The sequence below is a fragment of the Lithobates pipiens genome, unplaced genomic scaffold (assembly GCF_037356315.1).
Source record: "Lithobates pipiens isolate NorthernLeopardFrog02 unplaced genomic scaffold, aLitPip1_a1.2 Scaffold_23, whole genome shotgun sequence".
NCBI lineage: Eukaryota > Metazoa > Chordata > Amphibia > Anura > Ranidae > Lithobates > Lithobates pipiens.
Genome location: NW_027507785.1, coordinates 166854026 through 166876550, shown reverse-complemented (window position 1 = coordinate 166876550; position 22525 = coordinate 166854026). Strand labels below are relative to the sequence as shown.

At 45.8% G+C, this 22525-nt stretch overlaps 1 protein-coding gene across 6 annotated transcripts in view; it reads left to right on the top strand.

Moving 5' to 3' along the window:
• The window catches only part of LOC143928001 (myomegalin-like), a 426442-nt gene that overhangs the window by 68483 nt on the left and 335434 nt on the right, over positions 1-22525 (top strand). For 4 of the 6 annotated variants that reach the window (XM_077452560.1, XM_077452558.1, XM_077452561.1 and 1 more), the window contains exon 1: positions 14563-14724. The exons of 1 other annotated variant lie outside the window; for it this stretch is intronic. The gene's annotated coding sequence lies outside the window, so the exon portion shown is untranslated. Of the gene's footprint in view, positions 1-14562; positions 14725-22525 lie in introns of those variants that run through there. One more of the 6 variants, XM_077452557.1, reaches the window with a different exon arrangement.

Genomic DNA, 22525 nt, shown 5'->3' with positions numbered 1-22525 from the left:
CCCACACTATGTGAATGAGTATGGGGTACAATGTACCCCTACCCATTCACCTGTGAAAAAAAGTAAAAAAAACACAACACACAAGGGTTAAAATAGTTTATTGCACAGCTCCGGGGGTCTTCTCGCTGGACTCCTCCGCTATCTTCTGCTAGCTCTTTTGCTAGGGGAGGAGCCCGGCTTTCTTCTTCGCCGCCCTCTTCTTCCGACTTCGGGGGTCTTGTCCCCCTCTTTGGTTCTTCTTGCCGGGCTACCACGCCTTCTTCTAGCTCTTTTACAGTCGGTGGCCCGGTCTTCTGTCGCCGCTGTCGCTTGACAACCAACGGCCAGGGTTGTCGGGAAGAGGCCCTTGTCCTCATCAACATGGGGACAAGGTGCTTTGGGGTGGGGGCGCCGCGCGCCCCCCCTTCCCCAAGGCACCCCCCATGTTGAGGGCACACGGCCTGGTAAGGCTGGGGGGGGGGGCGCTCGCTCGTCTCCACCCCCTTTCCTGGCCGGCTGGGTAGCGTGCTCGGATAAGGGTCTGATGTGGACCTAGGGGGGGACCCCCACGGCGACTTTTCGCCGTAGGGATTCCCCTTTAAGTCCATACCAGGTGACGAGGCCAGCGACGCCTCCTTCGCTGGCCCCGGCTACCTGGAGACGCGCTCAAAATGAGCGGACTTTTCTCCGGGTGGGAAAAGTCTGTTCATTTCAAAAGTACGGTGGACTGGCACTCACACGGCCGGATTGTCCGCCGAAATGCGAGTCCGGCGGTAAGATTGGAGTGCAAAACTACTTTCTAAGTCCGCCGTACTTTTGGGTAAAAAAAGTCAGTCGGAGGCTACACACGGGCGGATTGTCCGGCGGACTTGAGTTTGCCGGACTTTTCCACCGGATTGTTTGATCGTGTGTACGCGGCAAAAGATATACCTCTTACTCGTGACCCCAGAACCAAGTATCTCCCACACATTTATTCAGAAATAGAAAAGGGACATGGGGATTCAATTTTCCCTCTGATGCATTATTATTATTATAAATCTTCCATAAGTAACACATATCAAGAAGCAGACTACATTCTGAATACTTGCTGGTAAGCAGTTCTTTCCACCCTACACCACGTTTTACTTAGTTCCCAAAAGCTGTGGTGCTGTGAGGAAGCATAATGTTCACTTCAGGTTTTCTGGGAATTCCCTAAATTCCAATCTTTCTGGCACTCAGATTTATCATACAGAAGTTTACAGATTTTTATTTCCCCTTGACCCAAATATGTTCCTGGAGAAGATGTACAAGAAATCCATGCTCTATTTATTTAACCCAGCCTGGACATGAATTCCCGTTCTCTGGCTCTGGTTAGAACACCTGACTATGGCACAATGGTTCGTTAGAATAAAAGAGATCAAACTCTCATGGTGGGAGAACTTATGCCCCCTATTAAAGGAATAGAGCAAGCCTTTCAGCAGAGGTCATTTTATTGGGGTTAATTTAAATTCACATTGGTATTAATTTCTTATCTAAGGAAAAGTTAAAATATTTACAAAAGAAAGGTACACACTTGAAAATTCAGGAACAACGAAGGCGCATGGGTGGAGCCTGACTGAGCAGACATATGAGCATAGAGCTCTGCTCCTGAAGGGACGTTTCTGCCATATTATACCATGTCCCGGCTCAGCTTCACCCGGTAAATTATGTTATTCGGTCTGCTAATAACCTGCGCCACTTAATGTAATGGTTCTTGGGAGTTCTCGTCTGAAAATGAAGCCAAAAAACAACAAAGAAGCGCTGCCTCAGGCTTCAGTCAGAATGGCACTAGCTCCATCCCCTCCCCCTGGTACCTCACACTCAGTGAAATCCTCTCAACGCTCTATGGTATCCATGGCAGCATAGGGGGAATATGACCCATATTCATTTATACAAATGTCACAAATGCTTTCCTTTACAGACCCTGCTCCAGGGCCATCTTTAATTTTGATTGGGCCTTGGGAAAACATTTTCTTGGCCCCCCCCCCCTCCATTCTGAGACATACAAAAAAATAGCAGATAGTCTCAAAATCGGTTTACTGCAGCAGATCACGCAGCGATTGCAATTGTTTGCCAGAGGTTACAGCCTATCCTTACTGCTCACTGGCTGGTTGCTAGAGGTTACAACACATCATTTCTGCTTGCCGATTGGTTGCTAGAGGTTACTGCACATTATTAGCACTCACTGATTGGTTCCTATAGGTTAATGCACATCATTACCACTCACTAAGCAGTGGAGCAATCCCAAATAATTGAGCAAGTAAAGTGGCACATTAATACACATACTACAGGAGAGGGTCAGAGAGTGCAGACATACTGCAGGAGATTACCAGAGACTGTGGACATACTGCACGGGATTACTAGACTGCAGACATACTGCACGGGATTACTAGACTGCAGACATACTGCACGAGATTACCAGACTGTGGACATACTGCACAAGAGTACCAGAGACTGTAGACATACTGCTCAAGATTACCAGACTGCGGACATACTGCACAAGATTATAAGAGACTGCAGACATACTGCACAAGATTATAAGAGACTGCGTACATACTGCACAAGATAAGAGACTGCGGACATACTGCAAGAGATTACCAGAGACAGCGGGCATACTGCATGAGATTACCAGAGACTGCAGACATACTGCATGAGATTACCAGAGACTGCGGACATATTGCACGAGATTACCAGAGACTGCAGACATACTGCATGAGATTATCAGACTGTGGATATACTGCATGAGATTATCAGAGACTGTGGATATACTGCATGAGATTATCAGAAACTGCGAACATACTGCATGAGATTACCTGTGAATTGGGGCCCCGATGACAGCTTTGCAGAGTGCACAGAGGACACAGGAGGCTGTATTCGCGTGCTAGCTAGCAGAGAGGGGACGGGGCCGGGAGCTCCACTGGGAACAGAATGGCTGTAGTTAGACCAATGATCGGAGTGGGTGCGTCAGTAGAGCTTCTGGCCCCCTGCTGATGCGATCACTGCTTTAACTACAGCCGTTCTTTTATGAGCATACAGGCTACATGGGGCGGAGTCAGCGGTGGAGCTCCGCCCCCTCACTACTGGCTAGATCGGGAATACAGCCTTCTGTGTCCTCTGTGGACTCTGCAAAGCCGTCATCGGGACCCCAATTCACGAGTAGTGCGGGCCCCCTACAAAGATTGGGCCCAGGGCAGGTGCCCCATTTGCCCTGCCCTGCTCATTCTTCTGTTCTGAGGCAATCTGAAAAAATGCTTCACAAAGCCCTTAAACAGACCTCAGATCATATTACAGACAGTCTAAATAGGGAAAACAGAGGACTTGCCCAACGCACTGCAAATCTTGAACTGCAGGTTGATGAACTTGAAAATAACACCCAGGCTTATACAGTTGAATTTGAAAACTTCAAAGAGGAAAACTTAGTCTTCAATCTCCTTTAGAAGATTATGAAAATAGGGCCCGACATTCCAATATCCATATACGTGAAATACCTGAATCTGTCACTGATTTGCAAGCCACTATGCTATCAATATTACAAGAACTACAGTCTTCCATACCAGTCAAGGTTCATAGAGCCCTCACACCTTGCAAAGCTGATGGACCACCAGGGCTGGACTGGCCTACCAGGATACCAGGAGATTTCCCAGTAGGCCGCCTGCCCTGGGGCCACTTTTAGTTGCGGCTGCAGCCTGCATTGCGCTGCTCTCACCTGCGGATCACAGAACTGGCTGGCTCTGTAACACAGTCCTGCCCCTCCAGACCGGCTCATGTGATAGTAGATAGAATCCACATTCCGCCTATCACACGAGCCGGTCTAGGGGGGCGGGACTGTGTTACAGAGTGGCCGCCGAACACAGAGCCAGCCAGCTCTGTGATCCATAGGAGGAGATGCCCATCCGTAAGAGCCCGCTCTGTGTGCCACAGTGCCTGGATAGGAGGATCGACGGGGGGCTGCATATAGAGGAAATTAGCCTTCTATATTCCTCTATGCAGCCGCTGAATTCTTGCAGGAGTAAGAGGAAGAGAATCAAGCATTCAGCGGCTGCATTGAGGAATATAGAAAGCTCATTTCCTCTATATGCAGCCCCCCCCCCCCCGTCGATCCTCCTACCCATCCTATTTTACTGCCCCCCTCCAGTTCACCTTGTGCTCCTGCCCCCCCCCCCCCAGTGCTCTCCTCCCCACCACACTCTCCTGCCCCCCCCCACAGTTCTCTCCTCCCCTGTTCTTTCTGCCCCACCCACTCCAGCTCTCCCCATCCTTCTCTAGCCACCATCTCAGTACTCTCCCCCCCTGTTCTTCACCCCCCAGTACTCTCCCTCTGTTCTTCCCCCGTGCTCTCGACTCCCCCCAGTGCTCTCCCCCCTCTTCTTCCTTCCATTCTTTCCCCCCAGTGCTCTCCCCTCCAGTGATCTCAACTCCCCCCAGTGCTCTCCCCCCTGTTCTCCCCGCTGTGCTCTTCCCCCTGTTCTTCCCCCCAGTGCTTTCCACCCCTGTTCTCCCCCCCAGTGCTCTCCACACCCCCAGTGCTCTCCCCCCTGTTCTCCCCCCCCCGTTCTCCCCCCCAGTGCTCTCCACTCCCCCCAGTGCTCTTCCCACCACAGTGTTCTCCACTCCCCCAGTGCTCTCCACTCCCCCCAGTGCTCTTCCCCCTGTTCTTCCCCCCCCAGTGCTCTCCAGCTCTCCCCATCACTCTCCAGCCCCCACCCCAGTGCTCTCCAGCCCCCCATTCTCCCCACCCCTGTTCCTTCTGGCCCCCTGGTGCTCTCAAGCTCCACCCATCGCTCCCCAGCCCCCCCAGTGCTCTCTACCCCCTAAGGTTATCAAGGCTTTAAAGCTTCCTAGACGTCCTGGCCCAGATGGCTTTTCTTCTTCCTATTACAAGAAATGTTCTGATATATTATTTCCTATCTTAACCGAAGCCTTCAATACGTTGTTGAGGGTACACTCTTCTCGTTCAGAATCCTTAATGGCCATAATTTCCATGCTCACAAATCTAAATCTGATACAACTTCTTGGACAAATTACCATCCTATTTCGCTTCTTAATATTGACATTAAACTTTTATCTAAAATACTTGCTACCCCCTTGAATCAAGTAATAGACAAACTTGTACATCGAGATCAAGTTGGGATTATTCCCTCGCACCGAGCAAGTGATAATATTCGTAGAGCTTCTTTACTCACCCATGTCGCTAAATTCAGACATCTACCTGCATGTTTTTTATTGGTCGATAAAAGAAAAGCATTTGACGCTGTCTCATGGCCTTACTTACAATATAATCTTCAAAAATGGGTGTTTGGACTGCATTATTTGAAGTGGATTTAATCTTTATACGACAATATGAATGCATTTATCAAATATGCTGGTTTTAAAGAAGCCGCTTTCCCTATTGGAAGAGGCACCCTCTCTCCCCCCTCCTATTTGCACTCCTCATTGAACCCTTGGCCCATTTAATTAGATCTGATCCAAACATAAAAGGTATTGAATTAGCTGGATGCCATCATAAATTATGTCTTTTTGCAGATTACATCTTACTCGCCTCCTTCAGACCTTCAGCTTGCTAAAAATTCACTTCCCTTCTCTTGGATACGTCACAGATTTCCATACCTAGGAATACAACTCACTCCTAAGACAACTGGTGTATACTCAGCTAACTTCCCTCCATTACTTAAACAGGTTACTGAATTATCACAGTGGTCCTCTGTCCCTCTATTCTGGATAGGCAAAATTAATGTAATTAAGATGGCTATTGCCCAAGTTTTTATATCTTCTTAGAGTCTTGCCCATCCCAGTTCCATTTCATTTTTTACGGCTTTTACAGCGTACCCCTTTTTTCTACCCTCTTCTCTCTATATACTCCTATTTTTTTTTGTTTTCTACCTTTCTTTTAATATTGTGTGGTACCTATAAACACTTTATCTCTTCTGCTTTTAAAATATACCTATTAGATTGATCGCCTAATTACTGCTCTTGCAAAATGAACCAATAGTCACTAGCTCACTTTTTTCCTTTTTATGGAATTTTCTTTTTTTTAAATCAGAGAAAGTTTATTGAATAACAGAACATATGAATACAACTTACAGCTTACATCTCAAGCATAGATTCTTGTCACAACATAGTAGCTTATTCACCCCTGTAAGAGGAATATTCAAGCATTCATTTCACAACTCCTCATGCCATATCGTCCCAACCACAGTAGATGTTGATACAGTATAACCTGGCTGTGCTTTGGTTCACCCATTCAGAATTACCTACTGTAGGTGTCTTACATTTAGTGCCCCCCTAGCTCAGACCTCCCTTCCCCTTCGTTCATCTCAGCAGTCTGTCCATGACCAAATCAACCGTAGAGAGGCCGGGGGTATCCAACCAGGGTGCCCATAGTTTGTTAAACTTTTCCGGTCGCCCTCTATGTTGAAAGATATATTTTTCCATCCTAATGGTGTCCCCCATTTGGGCAATCCACTCCCCCAGCGCCGGAGGCTCGGCCCCTTTCCAATGCCGAAGAATCAGCTTACATGCTTGGAACAGGGCCCTGGCCACGGCCTGTCTGCTATTGTCCCCCATGGGAATGTCGCCTAGAATCCCGAGTAGGCACGGTTTTGGGTCTGTGGGTATGGTAGTCTGATACACTCTGTTAGTGGTGGCCAGTACCCTTGTCCAGAATATGTGCAGTTTGGGGCACCTCCACAGCAGAAGGATCAAGTCCCCGTGATCCCTCACACACCTGGGACAACTGGAGTCCTGTCTCACCCCCATCCTAAACAGTCTGTCGGGTGTGTAGTGTACTCTGAGCACAATATATAATTGAGATAGCCGCTGGGCCACATTTACCGAGCAATATTGTACTGCCTGTAGTGCCTCCTCCCACTGCTCATCCTCAAATGTACCGAAATCCCTCTTCCATTTATTTAATGCAGCCTGCGGAAAACCCCCCAGGTAGGCATTGAGGACTATAGAGTAAGTTCTAGAAATAAAGCCCTGGAACTGTGGCACGTTTAGCCATAGATCGAAAGATCGGGGTTGGTGAAAGAGTCCACGGGCCCCCCCCAGCCTGCGCCTTCACTGCATGTTGTAGTTGTAGGTAGTAGAAGAGCATGGATTGTGGGAGGTGAAATCTCTCCCTCAAATCGGGGAAGGGAGTCAGCCTCCCTGCTGTAAAAATATGTCCCAAATGCGTGACCCCATATCTCTTCCATTGCGCACCACAATCCAGCAGTAGTAGCTTCTCATAGTGCCTATTTTACCATATTGGGTTGTACTCAGTGAAGCCCTCCACCCCCTGCAGTTGTCGAAGTTTATTCCAGATTTTCTGCATAAGAGCGTAAGTGGGGAATCGTTTGTTTGATTTTACATAAGCTAAGGCCTCCATACCCGAGGGTATATCGCCATGGCTGGAAGCCAAGCACATCAGGGCCCTAATTGGTTCCAATGGTATGGTCCCCTCCTCTCCTCCCGTCTCTTCCGGCATAGCCCTGGCTATATGCTGCGCCTGATGGAATTTTCTAATGCTTTTGATGTAATACTTTATTGGTTTAGTCGTTGCTTTACTCATTGCATTTTTACATTGTTATGTACTCATCCTGTTCATAAATCGATATGTTTAGCTTTATTGCTATTTGAATACTGTACAATCATCCTTGTGAGTACTCAATTTGTCAATCTTTGTTATATTTAAGAGATAATAAACAAATTTGACAAGAAAATTCAGGAACAACAAAATTAAACTTTACATTATTGTTCCGGAATCAACCCTCTCCCTACCTGGGCAGTCTAAAACTAAATGAACAATAGCTCAACATTTGTAGGCACCTGCCTACAAGCTTAGACACTGACTTATTTACTACTGGTCTTTCAATGAAAGAGTTATGTACTCTTTGTATCATGGGGCACACTGAGATTGGGGGTTCTGGTTACAGGAGTCTGAGGAGGATCAAAGAAAACTGGGAAGACTCAAAGAATTCAATCCTGGACCAGCGCTTCATCTTCAACATGTGCGATTTATTCTTAGCACAACAGAGCACATGGAATTGCAAAAGATAATCTACATGTGGATTGAAATTTTCTCTCTGAATTTCGGAAGATTAAACACACATATACTGTATATACAAGCACAGGAATTCATGAGACAGAAACTTTCCAGAGCTCCTTCTATGGATAGCATTCATAGGTTTAAATTGGACAGGAGCTTCTCCCATCTCCTGATGGTATAGGAACAAGATATAGATGAATATATAGAGAATATCTTCCTTCAGATACATGATGCAAAAATGAAGTTTAGGAATGAAAGTACAATTTCTAACAACTTCCTCCTCAATGTGTTGAAAAGTGCGTTCATCTGACATGTTCCTGCAAGGGCTCTTTCACACAGGCGTTACATTTTAAAGCAGGCTAAAAGCACATTAATGCACCGATAGCGGTAATGAGCATTTAGGATATGTTGTACAGGCTTTCATGTTGTGTCAGGCAACACTTCTGAAGCGCCATATGTTGTTTTTTCTTTTTTCTTTTATAAGACTAAAAAGGGAAATTATTTATTTTGACTCTTTGCAATTGCACCGTAAACACACTGTAAATACCATAAGAACGTTTACAGTGCGATTAAGGTGCGGTTGTAGTGTGTTTCAATAGAAGTGATTGGACGCAGTTGCAAAGCGTCAATGTTTTCTAAACTCCGCAGGCAGCTTTATTTTTGCCTCGCCTCAACGCAAAGCAAAGCTAACGCGGCAGTGTGAACACCTCCACCCTCTCCCCACTGTAAAAATTTGTGAGTGCCATTGATAGGCGTTCAGGAAGCGTTAAAAACGTGACCAAACTGCCTATTTTCAATGCCTGTGTGAAAGAGCCATTACTGCAACTTTTGATCAAAATAAGAGATGTCTCTGGCTATCCTTTTAAATTTAGGAAAAAAGAAAAGAAGGGACATTTACGAACAGCTTTGTGACTTTTGATTCCAGTAACATTTAGGCTGCGTACACACGAGAGGATTGTCCGTCCAACTTAGTCTGCTGAAACGTGTTTCAGCGGACAATCCGCTCGTGTGTGGGCTTCAGCGGACTTTTTCAGCGGACAGTCTGGCGGACTAAGTCTTTCGGAATTTCCGTAATTTTGTCCGTCCAAACTTGGTTTCAGCGGACAGTCCGCTCGTGTGTAGGCAAGTTGGACGGACTAAGTATGGCGCATGCTCAGAAAGGATTTACACGCCGAAGGTTGCATTGCAGTGTATTGGACGTCGTATTTCTAGTCCCGTCGTACGTGCTGTACACGTCATCGCGCAAGCTTTCAGCGGACTGTCTGTTCATCGTGTGTGGTCAAGTCCGTTCATTCAAAAGTTGGACGGACTGTCTGTCGGATTGTCTGACGAACTTAGTTGGGCAGACAATCCGCCCGTGTGTACGCGGCCTTAGAAAAACATTGTTAATTAGTAAAAATTTTTATCTTAATGTTTGTAACTTTTTTCTGTGCCTGATGCCTCAGTTTACAAATAGCAGCAGATTCAGCATAAATTGCAATTTTTTTTCCCCTCAAACAGCACACAAGTTGTGACAGAATTTATACACAGAACTGGTGCACTGCCAAGAAGTAATCCTGAGGATGTCTTGCAATGATGCAAATATAAGTCAACATTCTGCTTCTCCTCTCCATAGACACCTCTCCCCCCATTGCTTGTTTTTTCCACATCTTCCCCACTCCCAATGGTCAGATACCTGTGAGCTCCACACCTCCCCTTTGCAGTAAAAATGGTCATCACTCACCCCCTGCTTTCTAAAGGTTCCTCCTCTATTGTAAGAATCATAAGAATGCCTCTCTATATGCCCTGTCCCCAGAATATTCATTTCATAAACGTCATCACCACAAACACAATTCATCTTTCCATGCTTTAGACCCTGCTGCCATAAATCTCCATTCAGACAGTGCTCACACCAGTGTAAAAATGCCTGATTGCAGATTAAAGTGTTACTAAACCCACAACAGTAAAATCAGTCTGTATCTGCTGTAAAGCATGCTTCTTAAATTAATTGTGGCTCCTAAGGGGCTAATCCTCTGAACTGTGTAAAAAGGCTGTCTGATCCAGTCTTCCCTAATTCACCCCTTCTTCCACAGTCCCCAATCCATCTGCTGATAGCACAGAGGCTTGGGGGCAAGCTGCACATGATCAGTTTGGTGTGCATTGCTAGAGTTTTTTTATTTTTTGCTTGGGAGAGTGCGTGCGATCAGCACAGGGCCAATCAGCACTGTCCAGATAGAGGGTCAGGGGTCCTGCAGACTTATAGGACAGGGGGATGAAAACTCCTCCTACAAGCTTTAACCAGTGTTCTGCTGGACACTGATAGAAGTCACAAGACTGCATTAAGACCCCTTTCACACTGTGGCGGCGTCAGCGGTAAAGCGGCGCTATTTTTAGCGCCGCTTTAACCATCGTTTTACCGGTTTTAACCCCCGCTAGAGGCCGAAAAGGGGTTAAATCCACCCGCAAAATGCCGCTGCCCCATTGATTTCAATGGGAAGGAGCAGTAAGTTCACCGCTCCTTCGCCACTCCAAAGAAGCTCCTGGCAGGACTTTTTCTGATGCCCTGCCAGCACAACTCTCCAGTCCACTCGCCCGGGCTTTCACTCTGGAGTGAATGGAGCAGCTGTTTGAGGGCGGTTTGCAGGCGCTATTTTTAATGCTATAGTGCCTGCAAAATGCCCTCAGTGTGAAAGGGGTTTAACTGCTGATAGGAAAAGGTATTTAGCAGTTTATATTTACTAAAATAATTACATTGCATGTTCTGTGTACAGTGGGAGACTAGATATAGTGAATGCAGGGTCCTGGGTTTAGTAACACTTTAAATAAATACATTAAAAAAATCTTCCCACTTCTTGATATCACAAATTCATAAGTTCTCTATTACTACATAAAATAATGTAACTCCTGAATATCAAAATGGAGTCTATTAGATGAAGTTTACACTATTGCACATTTATTGTTTTAATTAATAAAATGTCACATCTCATTCACGTCCCACTATTATGCAGCAAACATACAATGTTCAGTGTAGTCCAGTTTAAATGCCAGCACTCATATGATACAAATTTTTGCCTTCCGGCACAATGACAGGTGTATGCAACAAGTGGGGATCTCAAGTCAGCCAACATTATTTTACATCAAATGTAATGTGTATAGCATTGCATACAGACTATACAGTATGCCAGCAATTGTATATAATATTCACTTCCTGCTGGCAAAAGTGACAGGTGTATACAGCAAATGGGGATCACAGATACTGAAACGTTGTGGTGAATCAAATGCAACAGTTACTTAATGTTAACACACATATAGTTAAGTCTCTTACCACTGGCATGTGAACAGCTGTGTGAAGTATCTGGTGTTCTTACTTAAAGCAGAACTCTAGGATAAGCAATCATTGTAAAAATACAAGAGTCATAGATATTCTTAATAGAATCTTAGTGTGCGTTGTGTATTTCATCCAGAGCTGTGCAGAAATCTAGTCTGAAATATGGCCTCTGTGAAGGAGCTTTCTGTAATAAAGACCACTCACTGCTGCCCTATCTCCTTGTGCAGGGTGACTGGTCTTGTCTCCGGTCACTCCTATGGTTTTCTGCAGGCATGGACCCCTCCCACAGTTCTTTTCTCAGCACAGGCTGCTATGTACAATACAGGAATGATGTCACTGCTACAGGGTATTATCTGGGTTTGCAAAGGTGTTTGGTGCGCGCAAAGTGGATTTATATCCTCTGCGACTATTGAGGAATATACTGTATTTAAATATTTTTTTTTGTGCCTGGATTTCAGTTTTAAAATTTATGTTGGCCAGCACCATCCATCCCTCCAGTCTCCACAACGCATCACCACCCACACCCAGTACCATCCATCCCTCCAGTCTCCACAACGTATCCCCACCCATGCCCAGCACCATCCATCCTTCCAGTCTCCACAATGCATTCCCCACCCACGCCCAGCACCATCCATCCCTCCAGTCTCTACAACGCATCACCACTCACGCCCAGCGCCATCCATCCTTCCAGTCTCCACAACGCATCCCCACCCATGCCCAGCACCATCCATCCCCCCCAGTCTCCACAACGTATCCCCACCCACGCCCAGTACCATCCATCCCTCCAGTCTCCACAACACATTCCCACCCACGCCCAGCACCATCCATCCCTCCAGTCTCCACACCGTATACCCAACCACACCCAGTACCATCCATCCCTCCAGTCTCCAAAACACATTCCCACCCACGCCCAGCATCATCTATCCCTCCAGTCTCCACAACATATACCCACCCATGCTCAGCACCATCCATCCCTCCAGTCTCCACAATGTATCCCCACCCACGCCCAGCACCATCCATCCCTCCAGTCTCTACAACGTATACCCACCAACGCCCAGCACCATCCATCCCTCCAGCCTCCACAATGTATCCCCACCCACACTCAGCACCATCCATCCCTCCAGTCTTCAAAGGTGTTAAAATAAAAGTGGTTGCACCGAATACCTCGGTGGGATGGCCTGTGGGTGGATTTGGTGGGATGACCAGTGGCGGTCCCTGGAGAATGTTGGGGTCGGGTCCATCCGATCCCTCCAGTCTCCACAACGTATACCCACCCACGCCCAGTACCCCAGTACCATCCATCCCTCCAGTCTCCAAAACACATTCCCACCCACGCCCAGCACCATCCATCCCTCCAGTCTCCACAAGTATATCCACCCACGCTCAGCACCATTGATCCCTCCAGTCTCCACAATGTATCCCCACCCACGCCCAGCACCATCCATCCCTCCAGTCTCTACAATGTATACCCACCCACTCCCAGCACCATCCATCCCTCCAGCCTCCACAATGCATCCCCACCCACGCTCAGCACCATCCATCCCTCCAGTCTCCACAACGTATACCCACCCACGCCCAGCACCATCCATCCCTCCAGTCTCCACAATGTATCCCTACCCACGCCCAGCACCAGCTATCCCTCCAGTCTCCACAATGTATCCCCACCCATGCCCAACACCATCCATCCCTCCAGTCTCCACAACGTATACCCACCCACGCCCAGCACCATCCATCCCTCCAGTCTCCACAACGCATCCCCACCCACGCCCAGCGCCATCCATCCCTCCAGTCTCCACAACGTATACCCACCCACACCCAGCGCCATCTATCCCTCCAGTCTCCACAATGTATACCCACCCACTCCCAGTACCATCCATCCCTCCAGTCTCCAAAACACATTCCCACCCACGCCCAGCACCATCCATCCCTCCAGTCTCTACAACGTATACCCAACGACGCCCAGCACCATCCATCCCTCCAGCCTCCACAATGTATCCCCACCCACGCTCAGCACCATCCATCCCTCCAGTCTTCAAAGGTGTAAAAGTGTTAAAATAAAAGTGGTTGCACCGAAGGCCTTGGTGGGATGGCCTGTGGGTGGATTTGGTGGGATGACCAGTGGCGGTCCCTGGAGAATGTTGGGGTCGGGTCCATCCATCCCTCCAGTCTCCACAACGTATACCCACCCACGCCCAGTACCATCCATCCCTCCAGTCTCCAAAACACATTCCCACCCACGCCCAGCACCATCCATCCCTCCAGTCTCCACAACGTATACCCACCCACGCTCAGCACCATCGATCCCTCCAGTCTCCACAATGTATCCCCACCCACGCTCAGCACCATCGATCCCTCCAGTCTCCACAATGTATCCCCACCCACGCCCAGCACCATCCATCCCTCCAGTCTCTACAATGTATACCCACCCACGCCCAGCACCATCCATCCCTCCAGCCTCCACAATGTATCCCCACCCACGCTCAGCACCATCCATCCCTCCAGTCTTTAAAGTTGTAAAAGTGTTAAAATAAAAGTGCTTGCACCGAAGGCCTCGATGGGATTCGGTGGGATGACCAGTGGCGGTCCCTGGAGAATGTTGGGGTCGGGCCTCAGCCTAAAGCTGTGTAAAATTAGTAAAATTTCTGATGGCTGCCCTGCATGAAGGCATGAGCAAACAAAAAAATTATTGGCTAACTTTTTTGTGCATAGTAAATGCCCACTGAGCAACCTAGGGGTACGAGCTGAAGGTCTGCATATGTTACATAGCTGCTATTTTTAAACAAATCCTGGATTAAAGGGTTAGTGACAAGCCTTGATTGGGTTAGCGCCATCAACAATGAGCTGCTCTTATGGATTGATCCTTACACAGATTAAAACAAGTCAGCTGATCTCACTGATTAAACATGCATGATAGGGGTTAACAGAAGAGCTGTCACCTCCTGAGACACAAATACACAGGCTCGTGACTAATGAGATAACAATATTACCATACTACTGATCAATCTTTATTAGATATATCAAATGGCACGACTAATGGTAGCCGAGGTAAGCCAGGACGGTGTATGAAAACGTTCACATGGCCTGCAGCTATATGTCTCAATGATCTGTCAGACTTTGTTAATGAATGGATTACGTAGAGAGCCATTATCTGCAACAGCAAAACTCCAATGCCAGGTGATGCAACTGGCGCACAATACCCGGAAGTGAGTGTAGCGTACGACGGCATGACGTTTGTAGAGCACGGACTACATTTCCCAGGTGGCTCCGGGGCAGAGCAGCGGTCCTATTGATGAGAGAAGAGAACAAGAGTGGTACCGCGGGCCTGAGCATCTGTGAGGCGGACTTAGGGGAGGACGTTGAGTACCGGGGACAATACAACGTGCCGAGCTCTGTAATGTTTTTTTATACACTTGACATTTGTGAATGGATAGCATGTGTGCAGAGTGTGTGTTAGTTGTACCAAGGATAGTTAAATACATGACATGAGTACGATGATGTTTAATGAATGTGTGTCATGTAATGCAGATCATGGAATATGATGTGTGAAGTATTGTGGGTTGGTCTTGTCATGTGAGACACCTCCAACAAGTCCTCACACCTTCATTGTGTCATTCCTACCCTACATCTACAATGTCACATCTCCTCGGATCCTGCCTAATTGTTACTACATTGTAGCCGATCAGAACAGTTATTGAAGTGCCTCTTTATTCCCCAATCAGATCATGTTTGGCAAACTTCCATTTTCTTTCTGTACTTCCTGGTCTCCTCGGGGTGCTAGTGACATAGCTCAGGCCTCACACCCGCATTTTGACCGCATCCAGTTCGCATGACAGGCAAGTGTGACCGGCTCTCAATAGAGGCGGCCGCGGTCCGGATTGAAAAATGGTCCTGTGCGTGTTTTGGTCCAGTTCAGGTACAAATTCAGGTGAAAATTCTGACCCGATTCGCACCTGAACTGGTGAACAGATACCCATCGGACCCCAGGCACGAACGCACATGTGTGAACCTGGCCTTGGATCTTGTGCGAAGGTTCATGTTTGTCTCCATGGAATGCACAGCTGTTCCATGCATCCTTGTGCCGGCAGTCCCATTCATGTCTATTGGGATGCAGCAGCTGCATGGCCACTCATCCCAATTTGACAGCCTTGCAGGTGTTTGTCCCCCAAACACAGACAGTGGATGTCAAATTGGGATCAGCGGCTCCGTCCATGCAGCCACTGAGTCCCAATAGACATGCCTGCACACGGATGTAGGGAACACCTGTGCATTCTGTACAGGCAAACAGGACCCTTCACATGGATGTACGCTTAACCACTTCAGCTCCAGTGACATATCGGTACATCGCAGGGCTGAAGTGGGAATACCAGTATGATGCCTACAGCTGCTAAATAGCCACCGGAATGCTTTTACAAGCGGCAGGAGGTGGGTCCTCCTCCCACCGCCTCTCTCTGGTGCCTTTCTGGGCTCTCCTATCCCACCAGGGAGCATGGGAGTGAAGCCGGTGGTTCGGCTGGCTTACCATAGAGTTGAACGGGGACCAGATCTTCCCCAATAATATCTATGGTATATGATCATGATATAATGGGATGGTATAAGAACCCTGAAATGGTGAGTACTTTGTCCCTTTTGGTTTAATTTTTGGCTTGAAAAAGCAGCTGAACAAATCGATCTAGGCTTGATCATATGCTTTAAGGGCAGATGAGAGATCTGGTTTCTAATAGACCCCAGATCTCTCAGTGAAGAGTACTGGCTGCCGCTGCCCATTGTTATCACAAGGGATGTTGTTCATCCCTTGTAATAGAAATAAAGTTGAAAGTTTATAAAACGAAAAAGTGTAAAAATATATAAAAATAAAATAAAAAAATGTAAAACACACCCTTCGTTGGTGTTGCACGCATACGTAAACACTGAAAGCTCCACACGTCAGGTGTCACTGTGAACATCAGATCGAGAGCAATCATTTCAGCACCAGCCCTTCTGTATAAATCCAAAGTGGAAACTTGTAAAGGCTTTTTAAAGAGGATGGATAATTTAATGTACGGTAGTTTGTTGTCATTCCACGGGCACGTGAAATTTTAAAGCGTGAAGTATTTTTTATTTACTCAGCGTAACATCATCTTATATTTTACCAAGAAATTGGGTATTATATTGTGTTTGTGTGCACTAAAATTCATCAAAGTGTATTTTTTTCCAAAACATTTGTGTTTGAAAAATCGCTGTGCCAATACCACATGGGATAAATAATTGCAACACCCACCATTTTATTCCCTAGGGCCTCTGCTTAAGGAAAATATATAATATGTGGGGGTTCTAAGTAATTTTTAAGTAAAAAATTATGATTTTTTTTTCATATATGTGAGAAGTGTCAGAATAGGCTTGGTCTTAAAGTGGAATGTAACGCCACGTCCACATGACCGGACTTTCCCACAGAATAGGTCCGAAGGGATTATTCCGTCGGACAATCCGATCGTGTGTGGGCTAGTCCGATCATTTAAAAAAAAAAAATAAATCAGACTGACCTAGAAATAGAACATGTTTCAAATCTATCTGACGGACTCAATTCTGACGGACTAAAATCGGGAAAACCGTTCGTCCATAACAGTTTGATAGCAATTCATTTTCTTTAAAGCGGTAGTAAACCGCAGCCTATTTAAAAAAAATTTTTTAGCCTGCAAGGTAAAGGCATAATGTGCTAGTATGCATCGCATACTAGCACATTCTGAAATACATACCTTAGAATAAAGCCCTTGACCAGAGAGATCTCACTGCTTACAGTGCTTGCAACTTCATTTAGTCTTCCTTCCAGATTTGCGTCCCCTGGCCTTCTGATTGGTCACACTGCGATGATGTCATTTCTGCGCATTCGTGCAGGGGTCACAGACTGCGGCACGGGGCTCTGAAGGGACAGCGTAGTATGCAGTGTGAATATCTCCTAAACTGTGTAGGTTTAGGAGACATTCACTGTAACTATAGGTAATCCTTATTATAAGCTTACCTGTAGGTACAAGTTCACAAACAGGGTTTACTCCCACATTTCACAATAATAAATATGCTACTAAAATTATGTGCTGTGAATTGTGCTGTAAATTACCTCCAGCATTGCTCTTGTTTCTTCTTGATGGAGGTGTCCATTTTGTTGAAGCCCAGAGCAATCACTACCTTATTGGACACTCTCAGGCCGCGTACACACGCGGGGACTGTTCGCTCAACTTTGTCCGCTGAACAGTGTTTCGGCGGACAGTCCGCTCGTGTGTGGGCTTTCAGCGGACAGTTTCAGCGGACAGTCTGCTGAACAAAGTTTTTCGGAAATTCCGAAAAACTGTCTGCTGAAACTTTGTTTCAGCGAACAGTCCCCTCGTGTGTAGGCTTGTTCGTCAAACTAAGTTCCGCGCATGCTCAGAAAGGATTTACACGCCGAAGTTTGCATTGCAGTGTATAGGACGTCGTTTTCTAGTCCCGTCGTACGTGCCGTTCACGTCATCGCGCACGGTTTCAGCGGACTGTTCGTTCGTCGTGTGTGGGCAAGTCCGTCCATGCTAATTTTGAGCGGACTGTCCGCTGAAACTGTTTGACGGACAAAGTTGAGCGAACAGTCCCCGCGTGTGTACGCGGCCTCACATTTTCTTGGTCTCAAAAACCTTATGTTGCTTTCACCAGTTAACATATGTACATTTCCAGCCTTGATTGTATGTCTTGGCTCAGTTCAGGGGTGGCCTGTCTATCCACGCCACCCCTATATGAATACAATTGCACAGTGACTGCAATTGATAGACACAGTGAGGTTGCAATTGATGGGCACAGTGGCTGCAATTGATGGGCACGGTAAGGCTGCAATTGATGTTTTTTTCAGTATTGTTCTGAATTTTCAAGTTTGTTTGTGCCCCCAAAAAATATATTGTCTCCAGTAATTGCACATTCTAAAGCAGAACGTAGAAAGATATCTAGGGAGAGTCTGGGTGTGTTGTAGAAAAGTGTAAAGTTATAAACAAAACCAAAATGGTGAACAATTTTTTCAATGCAGAAGAGACATGCTTTGTCTCTTCTGCATTAAAATGGAAATGGCCCTCCTGCCTTTCCACCCCTGTACAGTGAGCTGTGCATGTGCAGCTCACAGCACAAATTCTGCACTGCTGAATATGACTGCACCCCTGCACATGCGCGTGGGAGTGATGTCATATTGGCCCAGCCAATGAAAGCGGCCGGTGTGCAGTCCCTGGAAGCTAGTCGGTAAGGGAGATCCAGTATGCTGCATTGCTGGAACCAAAGTGAGAATAGATTCACCTTGACATCATACAGTGTATAGCCATGAGGCGAGGTCAGATCAGAAAAAGCTTTACCTGTCTGTTGGCTCCGGTGACTGCACATCCAACAACAAAATGTAGAAGGGTATCTAGGGTCCATGTGTCCATGTGCAGTGTGCCATGGAAAACTGTACAGACTTAGTTATGGCAGTTCTTTGACCAACTCCTCTTTGAAATGAATTACTTCTCCTGAGCATGGATTCATTTCACACACCTTAGTAATAATTAATAGAAACCTATTGTTGAAGGATTACAAAGAACAGGGGACATGTCACCAGAGAATTACAGCTATATGGACATCAGGGTAAGAGAAACATCCATTTTTATATTTCTGTATTTTATTTAGGAGATAATAATACTTTTTCAATAAAAAAAATCTAATGGTTTTATCCAAAAGATAAATCATGGTGTATATGGATGCTTTACAGAAGAAATGTGGCAAAGTACCTTCTAAAAATACAGTCTGGCAAATTCCTAAAGTGCTGATGCTGGCACCCGATTCATGTACCTGTCAGACACTGGTACACATATCTGTCGATGCCGGCACTGAGTGAGGAGTGTCCATAAGGGAGACCCCTTCCTCAGTGCCCTCCTTCTCTCTCCAGCTTCTGTGATGTCACACTGACAGGCACATGACTAAGGAGTTTTAAACTAGAGGTGGGTAGAGCCTGATGGGGAACTGAGAGACTAGTTCCTTCAGGACCGCTTTACATTTGATTGACATCTGATGACAGTGGGTATATCCATATCTGCTATTCAGTCCAGAAGCACCAGTGGAATCCACCCACTCACTGCCATACAGGCAAATTGGACCTGATAGGAAACTCATCTCTCAAGGTTGCCCATCAGGCTCCGTCCACTGTCAGTTCAGTGTGACTAGCCTCATTGTTTGCTAGGATGCGAGCAGCCTTGGTCCTAGCGATCAATGCTGTAAATATAAAACTTATTCATATTACTAAAGTAATGAACACCCAATACCCACCCCCATCATGACACATTTAATTTGGTCTTAAAGCAGAACTAAAGGTAAAATTGCACCTGTGCTTTTGACATCAGTTTGAGATGCTTCTGGGTTCATTCAGAATTCATTGTAAGTGCAGTTGACCTGCAGCTTGATCTCTTCATGACTTCCATTTGATCTGCTTTAAGCTGAATTTGCATTCCCTTATACTTTTATAGGGAGAAAAACAGTTGTTATACAAAGAAAAGCATGATGACACAAAGAAAAGCATGATGACTCTTAAAATATGTGCTAGGCTATATTTCCTGTATGGATCTTGACATTTATTAGAATTTTTACTGGAGTGCACCTTTTAAGACAAGAACAGAAGTAGCAGTGTTAAAAATCACCAATACCAGCATTGCTGTCCCGATCAATTGACTTGGCAAAAAAATAAATAAATAAATAATACAAACTACTGCTACATACCTTTTGTATTTTGTTTTTAAATAGTACTCAATGTCATCTCTGTTCTTAAAGTGTTACTAAACCCACAACAGTAAAATCACTCTGTATATGTAGTAAAGCAGCTTGTTATACTCACTGTGGAACCTAAGGGGTTAATCCTCTGCATCGTGTACAAAGGCTGTTTGATCCTGTCTTCTTTGATCCCCCCCCTTCTTTCACAGTCCCCAATCAGTCTCCTGATAGAACAGAGCCTTTAGAGTCACTCTGCACATTCTCAGTTTGGTGTGCATTGCTAGGGAGTTTTTCTTTTTTCTTGGGAGGGTGCATGTGATCAGACAGGCTGAATCAGCACTGTCCAGACAGAGGATCAGGGGTTCGGCAGGCTCATAGGACAGTCAGAGAAGAATGAAAACTCCTCCTATAAGCTTTAACCAGGCACTGATAGAAGTCACATGATTGCTATACACTGCAGATGAGAAATGGTATTGAGCAGTTTATATTTACTAAAATAATTGTATTTCCATGTTCTGTGTAATGTGGGAGACCAGATATAGTGAATGCAGGACCCTGAGTTTATTAAAACTTTAGGTGGGGTTCACATTAGTTCAAATTGAATGTGGGTTTACCTGCATTCAATTCCCATGACAGGATAGTGTGTCTTCTGCAGGTATTCTTTCCTCACTTCCGGGAGCCTCAGCCGCAGTTATTGACGTCACGGCTGGGGCACCCTCCTCCTCCGTCCTCCTTCCCCTGTCACCGGGCCAGTAGGAGAGAGGAGTGGAGCCTCGTGCATGCGCAGTAGGGTTCCCGGCGTGAAGCCGAAAGGCTACACTGCCAGGTTCCCTTACTTGCAATGGAGGCGGCATGCATCTGACAGCTGATAGAAACATCAGCTGCGGTGCCAACATTGCTGGACTACCAGGATAGGTAAGTGTACGATTATTAAAAGTCAGCAGCTGCAGTATGTGCAGCTGCTGGCTTTTAATATTTGCAGCAGTGGGTGGACCTCCGCTTTAAGGCTCAGTTTAGAGTTGTGTCTAAACCGCCACACCTCTTAAAATGATGATTGTTCACATTGCTTTTCAGAGGTACCATGATGAGGCGATGTGACACCTTCTCGCTTCCTATTTTACCCCGTAATTGCTGCACCAATGCGTTGCAACTGCATGCAGTTGTGGGGATTTGTGGTGGTGCTTCCCCATTTACTTGAATGGGTTGCATTTGGTGGGTATACAGCCCACTGAACGTGACAGGAGTGATAATTTGTGCAGTAGACACAAAGCAAAACATATCACAACTATGGCATGTAAACACCCCCATCTGCTGCCCTTGCATCTGTTGCTTCATCCGATGTCTTTATTGCCCCTTCCCAACCACAAGTCTTAACGAGCCCTGAAGACTAAATAAAGCTAGTTTTAAGCAGTATTAAACCCCCTTTCTATAATAAATTTCTCTATGCGCAGCATGTAATATCTTAAATAGTGCTAATTTTTTTCATGTACTCTTTCTAAAGGTTTGAATTATCTTTCTTACATAAATACTCCTCCATCTCCAAGGTGCAGTGCTTCCCCCTAATCTAGTCATCACTTTGGCAATGCACATGCTGAACTCATAGCAGGAGGGTGGATCTCAGATCCTATTTAGCTCCACCCTCTATATACATGTCAGCACATAGGGTGACATGACGTAGCAGAGAGTAGTCCTTGAGGCACAGCACACATGTAATGTTGGAATGCTGTTTTGGAACAAAAATCAACAAATATGGGCTGAGATTAAGGGACTGAAAATTGCAGAATTTTCAAATAATCCTAGATGTTAGTGTTGCTATGTGATATTCGTTTTAAGATTAATAACTCTTTAAATAAAAATACAAATTGAACAAAAAGTTTTGCAGCAGTGTTGAACAACAAATGCCAGCATTGCTGTCCTGATCAATTGTCATTTAAAGTAGTAGATTGATGGTGTTGGAACCTTGAGAGGCAATGATAAGTGACACTTTTTTTTGTCAATCTTAGGTCCCTTTTACACATGCGGTCCATTCGTTTCATCAGTTCAGTCACATTTTTTCAAAGAAAAACAGATGAAGTTTACATCACTTTTTCATCCGTTTTTCACATCACTTTTTCACATCTTCCAGCTAGAGTCTCTAACCCCTTGAGTCCTGGAACCATTTTTTCATGCAAAAACAGACCGTTTGTCCATTTTTTGTCCAATCCATTTTTTTTTTACTTGAAGAAAATAGGGCTTTGATCTGCTCCAAAAAGCGGATGTTGATGGAAGCAGATGTAAATGAATGATCACCCGTTTACATCTGTTTTTCCTTAGAGATTCATTGATTTCCATTTTCCATCCGTCAACAGATCCTCTTCCAAAGCATAAGTAAAAGCATAATGGGCTAGTATGCATCACATACCAGCCCATTATGTTGCATTTACCTGCAAACGAAGCCCACAGTGTCCCTGCTGGTGGCCGCATCCATCTTC